Genomic DNA, 8368 nt, shown 5'->3' with positions numbered 1-8368 from the left:
CAAGTATTAGCTCCATCACTTATTTCCTCAAGTACCCAACCACAACTTAGCATGACTGGCATTTCAAATCAACGTTTCCAAATCCATCATTTAGGACCATTTCTTATCTATGTAAATCAAAGGAACTAAAAGTCACAGGTTCAATCCGTTTTACCAAAAATCTAGAAATCAACCAACTACATAACAAACACAACACATCATTCTCAACAAAAAATCATTTACATCACAGGCATTTATCCATTTATATTAAGGCAATTCCTTACTCGGACCATCTGGTTTGCTTCTCCGTTTAATATTAAGCTCGACATTCCCAGTTTCACTGTACAGGCAGTATTATAAAATCACACACTGCCATTTAAGCCTGATTATTGCAATTACCTCAATCTTACTGCCGCAATCGGCCCACATCCTGACTCTCTCCTTGTTGGCAATTTCTTGATACATGCCCTGGTAACCCGCACTTGTAACATACGCCTAACCCCAATCGGCATGGCCTATTTGGGTGATGACTTCCACACCTCTGACAGCTCAAAACATTAGAAGCAGCAGCTGCCCGTTTTCCCTTACCATTCCTTTGGGACTCCTCACTCGTCGCAAAGTTATTCCATCCTTGGGGAAAGTGTTGTATGTATCCTCTCTCCTTAAACTCTCGATCCCTTGGTGCGAATCCTTGGTTGTGCTCTCTATGACTTCCTTCCTCTGCAACCCTCCTTTTCACACACTCTTCAGCAAGTCTACTCTTATTCACCAACTCTGAAAAAGTTCGGACCTCCATTGGTCCCACTGAACTCAAGATGTCGCTCCGGAGCCCTCCTTCATACTTAATGCATTTCCATTCCTCGAAGTCTCCCGGAGCTCCCTGACACATGCGGGAAAACCTGAATAGCTCCTCAAATTTGTCTGTATACTCAGATACGGACATAGCACCTTGCTTCAACTGTAGTAACTCCAATTCCTTGGCTGTCCTGGCGGAATTTGGAAAGTACTTCTTATAGAATTCCACCTGGAAGGCATCCCAAGTGATAGGATCATTCCCCTGTTGTAGGAGACGTCGAGCCCCTTGCCACCAATGCGATGCTTCCCCGTGAGCAGATAGGTAGCAAATTCAACACGCTGCTCTTCAGGCACCAACTGCGCTTGCAGTGCTCGCTCCATGGCCTGAAACCAAGTATCAGCTTCAGTCGGATTGGTGGTTCCCTTGAACTTAGGTGGATTAACCTTTAAGAAAGTTGCCAGTGTCATCGGGCCCTGAACTTCCCTTCCGCCATTGCCATTATTGTTTATCTGTTGCCCAAGAGCCTCCGCAGTGGCTTGCATAGCAGCAGCCATATTCTCCAATGCCGCCATAAGGTTTACCGGGTTATTCGGGTTGACTTCCGGTTCCTGCGTGCTAGTACGATCTCTCTCACGTCCCCGACCGGGTCCACGAGGCGCCATCTGGTTCCTATACACACCAAACAATCGATATCAAGTTGATCAGTCTCAATATCGGAAGTATAGTGCTTCAAAGTACCAAAGGTACACTCATGGACTTCATGCTAGATGTATCGGTTAGATACCCTAACTAGCACAAGCACAGACTCAGAGTATGCATTGAAGCATAAGCAGTTCCATCCCTCAGTTGCTTATTTTTCAGTTGCTTGGTTATAATTGAAACCATTGTTCAATTTTTGACGAAGTTAATTTAAAAGTTGGCATGCGCTATTTTAAATGAAATTTTGGAAAGCTTCCTTGTTTAGTGGAAATCGGGTCGTTTGTAACGCACCACTTATTTCCTTTACCAAATTGTAAGCAAATTTTTACTTCGGATTTTCTTTTCTAAAAAGAGTTTAACTTCCTCTTTCGTACTTGCTATGAATGTTATACACGCTTGTTTGAATATAAACTTTGAGGATTTTTGAACAAGCATTTGATTACTTTCGAGTTTTTATGAACTGCTTTTGGTTAAGTTGTGCATCTAATTATCTTTCTAAAATATTTGAGAAAATATTTTAGCTCTTAGCCAAAGTTGTGTGCATCTTGTTTTTAGAACTCTATATAATATACTTCAACATGAATTTGCATTAAGGCAAAACCGTGAGGCCTTGTGTGCCAAAGCGGACAATATCGTGCTAGCGGGTGGTCTGGACTGTTACAGATGGTATCAGAGCCAGAACCCGAATCGATGTGCCAGCGAGGGCGCTGGACTCCCTTAGGGAGGTGGATTGTAAGGCCCACATCGGTTGGGGAGGGGAACGAAGCATGCCTTATAAGGGTGTGGATACCTCTCCCTAGCATGACGCGTTTTGACGAGTGAGTGTGGGGGGCTTCGGCTAGCATCCCTATCATCAAAGGCAAAACCGTGAGGCCTTGTGTGCCAAAACGGACAATATCGTGCTAGCGGGTGGTCTGGGCTGTTACAAATAACCCCTCAAACACCAAAATATTTACTTCCTTGCCATTTTATGGATCAAAAAGGTGTTCTTCAATGTTCTTCATCACACTCAAAGTGTTCTTCGTGTTCTTCGTAAATTCTTCAAATTCTTTCTCTGTTTTAACCCGTTTTTCAATCTTTTTAGCAACCAATTTTTACCATAATTCATAATAAATTAGTAGCCACTAAAGCCCTATCTTTTCCACTTAATTTCAACACAAAATCAACCCCAATTTGAGTCCTAGGGTTCGTTTTTCTAGCTGCACTCAAGAACATATTTCATAGCTTGAATATCATCAAATTTCATCAAAATTTCATCAAACTTTCACCAAGAATAGCTCATATAAGCAATCAATTTCAAGCATAAACAAAGCATACAACAATAACACAACTCAAACACAATTAATCAAGATTAAATTTGTCAAACCCTACCTTGATTTGCTGCTCCAAATCCGGTTACTCTTTGAAGTGTTCTTAAAGCACTTTTTCCTCCTAAAACACATCAAGAACAACTTTGAATCCATAAAACCTCAACTGACCAAACCTTAATCAACATGTTAGGAAGGGATTCCTCACCTTAAACGTGCTGGAAATTGAAGATTCTTGGCTCACAAGTCAAGCTAAGCAAGAGATCTAAGGAAGAACATCAAGAAAACACATGTTTAAGCATGTTTCCTTGAAACCGAAGCAAAAGGGAGATGGTGCAGCCAACTCACCTTGATTCTAGCCTTGATAAGTCATATGGTTATTTAGAGAAATAATAGAGGATCATTTTGGTAAAATCAGAGTTTTGATTTGAGTTTTAGTTCAGAAGAAATCATGCTTTGAAGATTAAAGTATCATGAAAGTTTCTCTCTTTTCTCTCTTCTCATTTTCGGCCAAAGGGAGTAAATGACCAGCATTGGAGTGTCTTGGGAGTGTATGATGAGTTGTGATTGGTTGGCTTGAAGGTGGATTAAAATAACATTAAAATATCTCAGGTGTATAACTACTAAAACTAGATGTATCGGAACACTTGTAAAAACATCTCTAAAAATTATTTTCTGACCTACTAACATAAATGACACTAGTAACATATTTAATATGAGAATAGAACATGTATGATGAGGCATTAGCATTGCTAAAGTCATCAAAGAGTGCTAGTGCTAAGCTGCACCAGTAAACTGTGAACCCGGTTAAACCGATTCTCTGTTTTTAACTAAAACTGACCAGGTAACCTTATAATATTATTCAAGCATCTTCTAATACTTATATAGTGATAATATTATACTATTATCTCTCTCCTCTCATGAATCAAGTCCGGTTCATCAAACATAGACTATTTACAAAAACTAGAATCAAAACTCTTAACCGATACGGTTCAAAAACTAGGTTCTTCGCAATTGCGTTGTTGGGCTTATCTCCACTAAGGTCCTAAATTAAAGATAATATAATGACAATAAGGATTGAGATTCTTGATGATATAATAGAGGTTCTCCCCTTAATGATCTTCCAGAGAAATCCGTACTTTCAGAAAAGATCTCGCGTACTCGAAAATCAAGGTTGTTACAACAACAGGTTGCAAAATGCAGCCGGGGCCATGTCGTGGTTGTGTTCATCAATAATATTTTTCACTCTCCACACCTTATCATGGACATCATAGTATATTTTAAATTTCACCTTGCAGTCCGTGCGACTCTCTAGCCGCTCCTCCCTTACTCGTTCTGGCCAATCATAATGCTTGTCACTCCTCGTGCCCTAGCAATGACAGAAGAAGTCCCGTCTCACCAAAACACCATCAACCGTCCCACATCCCCCTTGCAAACACCAAACCCCCTTGTCCAGGCAAACTCCTTGTAAGCATTGTAGGCCTCCTCCTCAGAAGTGAAAACTGTATGCAAGAAGTCCTCAGCGGTAACTAACACAGGCACATTGCCGTGAACATCCCCCTGTGAGCGATGCGATTCTTTGTTAGACTCCGAGTGACTTGTTCCCATGCCAAATAAGCCAGTACTGTCGTCGTCATCAGAGGACCCTAAAGAACCACACACACCCAATGACATCTCAGATGACTCTTCATCATTATCGCTTGAGTAAAGGTCAAAATCCATTTGGCCTGAAACTGCAAAACCAGCATATATAAAAGGAAATAAACAAAGCTGAGCAGCAATCACGAACTTACAAATAAAATTAGAATTAATAGAAATAATGAAAACATAGAGAAAACATTAAATATGCACTAATGAATAGGAGATCAAACGCCACTCAAAGTCTTCTGCTCATACGATTAGGAATTCTAAATTAAAAATATAGTCCTAAGATACGAGAAAATGGTTTTCACGAACTCCAATTTAATAGTATGAGTCATAGCCATCAATATCCATGTCAATCGAAGTTAATTTCACACAACTGAATCTCTCAGAATTAATCTACCGTTGGTTATCATGTGTGGCATCCTCATAAAATTTTAGTCTGAAAATTTAAAATTGTAACTTACAATTTTTTCTCAGTTTACACTAATACAATTATATCAATATATTTATACATATATTTAAACTTTTTAACATAATAGCTTAAATTAAAACACTAATAATTTATGAAATATCATTAAATTAAATAAACGAATATACCTAATTCTTCTTCCGAGATTGCAATGTTTTGACCTTTGCTTCCAAAAGGTTTCAACTGCTTTCAGTACGACGTTTGCTAGTTCCTTAACTTTAGGGTATGAACATTAATTATTACAATGATATTGTGTTTTATTATGTTTAAATTTGTCAAAATCCTATTCCAACCGTTATATTTAAAGTAAAACATTTGAAGTAATTGTGAGGTAGAATTTTTTTTTGTTGGTCAAGAGATAGAGTTATTAGGTTAAGTGAAGGAGATGACAGATAGTAATTATGTGAGACGGAAGAATTCAAATGTGTAATTAAAGAATACAATAAGAGAGATTCATACCAGTGTTCACGAATTTCGCAGTTCGTGCAATTGCTAATTACCTCCCAAAACCGACATTACCACAAATATCACAAGGTTGAATCTGCATAGATATAATGAATGCAAACATATCAACAATGAATGAATAACAACTAATATTATAACTTGGAGAAGTAAGAAGTAAGGATAATTGCAGAAGGCAAAAGCTGAGTATTGTTAAATTTATTTTAACAGCTTGCACTTAATACTAAAAATTGTAACTTCCAGCAACCAATTGACTTTAAAGAAAAGAATATCATTAACTAACAGAGAAGTACAAATCAAGAAAATTTAAAAAACAATTACGGTGAAAAAACACAAAAAAAATAAGAGGTCCTTGAGGTGTAACTTTTACGGGCAGCCAATGCATGAGGCTCCCACTTGGCACACATCTACAGTTTTGTGGAAGAGAGACAATTTTTTGAAGGAAATGGTGGTACACAGTTGCACATAATATACACATATTTTGTGTCTCTTCAGGAAGTTTAAACACGAATTTTTTATGTTGGACACAAATTTTTAATCTATTTTTACCTTTAATATTTTATCAATTCCCCAAATCTACCCTCCTTCTCCTAACCATTCCCTTTTTCTCCTTCACTCTCACCAAGAGGCTGTCTTTTGCTTCTCTCCCATGACAACAACTCTCTCTCTTCCTCCCTCCATCCCTCCCTCCCCTATTTTTTTTTATAATAATCTATATCCGGATTATGTTACTTCTATATTTGAGTTGTTAAAAATATCGGTAGTGACTGTGTCAATCGTAAAAGAAAAGTAACAAATTGAAGTGAGGATAATGCATGTGGTGTTACTGTAATATGGTATTCATGATGGAAAAAGAAGAATGATATTCATATTTTAATTTATTTGTGATTTATATCTTGTGTTATGTATTATTACCAAACAAACCAAAAAAAAATATATGTATTCAATGTCTATGTCTATTTAAATATAATATCTATGTCTTATTTTCTTCCACCCATTAACCAAACACAGTCATATGGAACCCAAGTTCTTGGGTTGCCAAGAGATGCTAGAACTTTAGAATCTTGTAACAAAAAAAATAACTATATACTAATATTTAGTACTAGTAAAAGCCATCTAATAATCATGGGGTTTTAAAGGACAAGAAGAACACGTATATATTATGAATTATAAAATAGTAATTTCCACTGAGAACAATTGAAATAGAACTCAAGATACAAGACAATTGGTGGAGCTTTTCTTGTTCAGTGAAGCCAAAACACAAACGGAAGATGGGCATGGAATATGTTATCATGAGACATGAAATCAAACTGGTGGTTGATATTGTTATGGGAAGTTTTTTTTTTAGAAGAATTATTAAGTAGCACACAAGCAAAATATAATAGGGACTATTAAGATATGCAAGATGATGTGGATGCCCATTAAATGGGCAGTTCACTCTTTCCACAGATGAGAATTTACTTTCTCAATACTGAATGAAGTTAATTAACACTACTATTGTACGCTTATAAATAGGCATGAACTGATGCAAATACATACACAGCAATAACAATAATTACTCTCTCTTATATACTATTCTCTTCTTTCTCTCTTACAATAAGTTGCTATATATATTAGTAGATATATATAAATTAGTTTTATTAAATTAATTATATTGGTTAATATTAATATTAGAGTCTTCTATTTACATATCTTTATTTTAGTACACCTTTTATTTTACAACACGTTATCAGCACGAGACTCTGATCAAATTTTTAGGAAGGCTAAGGTAACAAATTTTTATTATGTCAAAGCTCTCTCATCTTGAATTCAATGCTCTTGATATATCTGGAAACAATTATTTATCATAGATACTAGATGCTGAAATTCATCTTGATTCAATGGATCTTGGAGATACCATTAAGGCTGAAAATAATGCATCCCAGAAGGATAAAGCCAAAGCCATGATTTTTCTTCGTCGTCATCTTGACGAGGGATTGAAAAATGAATATCTCACATTAAAAGATCCTGTAGATCTTTGGAAAGACCTTGAAGAAAGGTACAATCATCAAAAAACGGTGATACTTCATCAAGCTCGATATGAATGGACGCACTTGCGTCTACAAGATTTTAAATCTATAAATGGATATAATTCTGCAATGTTTTGAATCACCTCATGAATGAAATTATGTGGGAAAAAGATAACTGATCATGATATGTTGGAGAAAACTTTCTCAACCTTCCATGCCTCGAATGTGCTCCTACAGCAGTAGTATCGAGAAAAAGTGTTTAAAAAATATTCTGAGTTAATTTCTTGCCTTGTTGCTGAACGCAACAATGAACTACTCTTAAAGAATCATGAAGCGCGCCCAGCTGGCGCCGCCCCATTTCCTGAAGTAAATGCGACAAATTACCCCAGAAGAGGTAAATGGCAAGGTTTTAATAACAAGAAAAATTATGGAAGGAAAAAGAATTATATTCAAAAGAGAGGATCTCACCAGAAGTGGGATAAAGAAAGAAATATCGGGCAGAATAAATCAACAGAGGATAAGTGTTTCCGTTGTGGTGGAAAGGGCCATTGGTCACATACCTGTCGTACCCCAAGGCACCTAGTCGATCTTTACCAGGCATCTTTGAAAAAGGACGACAAGGGAAAAGAGTCGAATTTCGTTTCAAATGATGCTGAAAATTCCACCACTCATTATGATGTATCTGATTTCTTTGAGGATCCTGAAGGAAATATTGGTCATTTGATCAATGATGAAATAGTTTAATGTATGAGATTGTTAAGTATTCATGTAAATAAATAATGTAAATAACTTATTGTTAAGTTTTATTTTCTATGTATTTAAGTTTCAAATACAATGTATATAAATAATGAAATATTAATGTTTATAAATTTTGAAATCATTAAATGTGTCATGTTTTAAAATAAAATTTCAGTATATGACATTATTTTTATGTATAGTATTTGTTAGAAAAATAATTTCGATCAAGTATTCAATTTAACTGTGCATACTACTCATTTTATTA

The sequence above is a fragment of the Arachis hypogaea genome, chromosome 14 (genome assembly GCF_003086295.3).
Source record: "Arachis hypogaea cultivar Tifrunner chromosome 14, arahy.Tifrunner.gnm2.J5K5, whole genome shotgun sequence".
In the NCBI taxonomy this organism is placed as follows: Eukaryota; Viridiplantae; Streptophyta; class Magnoliopsida; order Fabales; family Fabaceae; genus Arachis; species Arachis hypogaea.
Note: the sequence above shows the minus strand (reverse complement) of the source record.